Here is a 2,656-nt window from a genome sequence, read left to right on the forward strand (position 1 = left end):
TATGCTTGGCTTATAGAAATAAATAAGGCCCTGTAAGTTAAATAGTCATGAAATTCCCAGAAAATAAGGAAATTGAACCCCAAATACATTAAGAATGCTAAACATAAGAGCTTTTACATGGGTAAAACATAAGAGGTAGAGTAGGGGAAGCCCTGGAAAGTGAGAGGATGGGTAGGGTGTCCCCGTGGGAACAAAGGGTAGTGACAGTGACTATGCACAAGTGAGTTAATAAAATAAGTAAATATACAAACAATAATGGGAGTCTGATTTCTCATTGTCAAAGAGGGAGTTACTGAAAAAAGAAAACTACAACAAACTATGTGGTAACAGATTCAAACTGAAAGTATCAGTTTATACTCATGGTTTAATATGTAAATACTAGAGGCCCAGTGCATGGGGGGGGGGGGGGGGGGGAGGGGCCTCAGCCCAGCCTGTGCCCTCTCACAGTCTGGGAGCCCTCAAGGGCGGGAGGTGACCTGGTGATCAGGGAAAGGCGACACCCCCATCACACCTCTGCTGCTGGTAAGCCAGCCCTGGTTACCTGAGCCTTGGGCGGCCCTGGGTGGCTGTGCAGCTGCCATCCAAGGCTTGCCTGCACCTCGGGCATCGGCTGGGCAGCCACCATCCGAGGCCTGCCTGCTCCTTGGGCCAGCCCTGGGCACCTGGGGGCTGAGGGGACTGGGCGCCACCATCTTGTGGCTATGGGTGCCACCATCTGTGAGGGTGTGGCAGTCAATTAGCATATTCCCTCCTTATTGGCTGTGGGTGCCGCCATCTTTGTGAGGGCGTGATGGTCAATTAGCATATTCCCTCTTTATTAGATAGGATAAATACCTCTATACATCTCTCTAGATAAAGATAGAGATATATAGATATGGATGTAGATATTCATTTTCTAGCTCTGTCAACTGAGAAGGCCTGGAAATTATGACTCACAGGGATACTGTGCAATGAGCACATCTAGTTCCCAGATTTTGGTTCCTAAAGGTCATTATCCACTAAAAGGAACTAAACCTTCTTGGAGAAATAGAAGATTACAGTGCTGGTGCAGTCAAAGTGCAAGATGAGCCAGAAACATCCTGTGCCAGAAAGTGCTCATGATGGGGACACATCAAAACAACACAAAACCAACTTGAAGACATTCCCACTGGAGAAATCTTGGACAATTTTAGCAGCAAAATAATTTATGAGTTAACATTTAAACCCATTGAATAAAATAGAAATACACAATTTCATTCTAATTTAAATAAACCAAATAAGTAAATGGAAAATTTGGTGATATACAGTATATTTATATCATCGCAAAGTAACTCTTTACCTAAGAGTTACTAATGACAAAGGGAAAAAGAGTAACTTCACAGTGAGTGGAGAAACCTGGCAGATACCACCTCAATGACATGATTAAACTTTATATAACCAGTCATGAGAATAATGAAAATTGTGCCACTTGCTTTTCCTTTCGCCACTGTGGCAGCAGACATGAGTATGCTCAGGCTTCTGGTTGGCTTATAGAAATAAATGAGAGGCTTGCCTCCAGTGTCCTCCACTGTGGCAAAAAGAAGGTCTGGTTGGATCCCAGTGAGACCAATGAAATCGCCAATGCCAACTCCCATCAGCAGATTCGGAAGCTGATCAAAGATGGGCTGATCATCGGACGTCTGTGACTGTCCATTCCTGGCTCAATGCCAGAGAAACACCTGGGCCTGCAGGAAAGGCAAGCATATGGGCATAGGTAAGCAAAAGGGTACTGCCAATTCTCGAATGCCTGAGAAAGTAACTTGGGTGAGGAGGATGAGAATTCTTCACCGGCTACTCAGAAGATACCGTGAATCTAAGAAGATTGACCGCCACATGTTCCACAGCCTGTGCCTGAAAGTGACGGGTAGCATGTTCAAAAACAAGCGGATTCTCATGGAACACATCCACAAGCTGAAGGCAGACAAGGCTCACAAGAAGCTTCTGGCTGACCAGGCCGAGGCCCACAGGTCTAAGACCAAGGAAGCCTGAAAGCACCATGAAGAGCAGCTCCAGGCTAAGAAGGAGGAAATCATCAAGACTCTGTCCAAGGAGGAAGAGACCAAGAAATAAAGCTTCACCTTTCTTACTTGTACATAGCGGCCGTGGCAATTACATGGTTCAATCATTTAATAAAAGTAGCCTTCAACTAGCCCTACCTGGTTTGGCTCATAGTGAATAGAGCATCAGCCTGTGGACCAAAGGGTCCCAGGTTTGATTCCGGTCAAGGGCACATGCCTGGGTTGCGAGCCTAGATTGCGAGCTCGATCCCCAGTAGAGGGTATGCAGGAGGCAGCCAATAGATGATTCTCTCTTATCATTGATGTTTCTATCTCTCCCTCTCCCTTCCTTTCTGAAATCAATAAAAATATTTTTTTAAATTAGCCTTCATCTAAAAAAAAAATTGTGCCACTTGATAGGATTCAATGAGAAGAACATACCTTCACTTCTGTGATATTCTTACCAAAATCAGATAACCTGAATCAAATCTTAAGGGAATATCAGACAAATCCAAACTGAGATACCATCTACAAAACAATTGCTCTAGCTATTTACATATATACAATGGAATATTACTTGGCCATAAAAAAGAATGAAATCTTACCATTTGCAACAGCATGGATCGACCTAGAGCAAGCAT

General features: G+C 44.1%; 1 pseudogene; it reads left to right on the forward strand.

Annotated features, from left to right (window-relative positions):
- Positions 1–1,397: 1,397 nt before the first annotated feature.
- On the forward strand, positions 1,398–2,088 carry LOC103283980 (60S ribosomal protein L19-like; annotated as a pseudogene).
- The last annotated feature ends 568 nt before the right edge of the window (positions 2,089–2,656 follow it).

Source organism: Eptesicus fuscus, chromosome 5 (genome assembly GCF_027574615.1).
Source record: "Eptesicus fuscus isolate TK198812 chromosome 5, DD_ASM_mEF_20220401, whole genome shotgun sequence".
Taxonomy (NCBI): domain Eukaryota; kingdom Metazoa; phylum Chordata; class Mammalia; order Chiroptera; family Vespertilionidae; genus Eptesicus; species Eptesicus fuscus.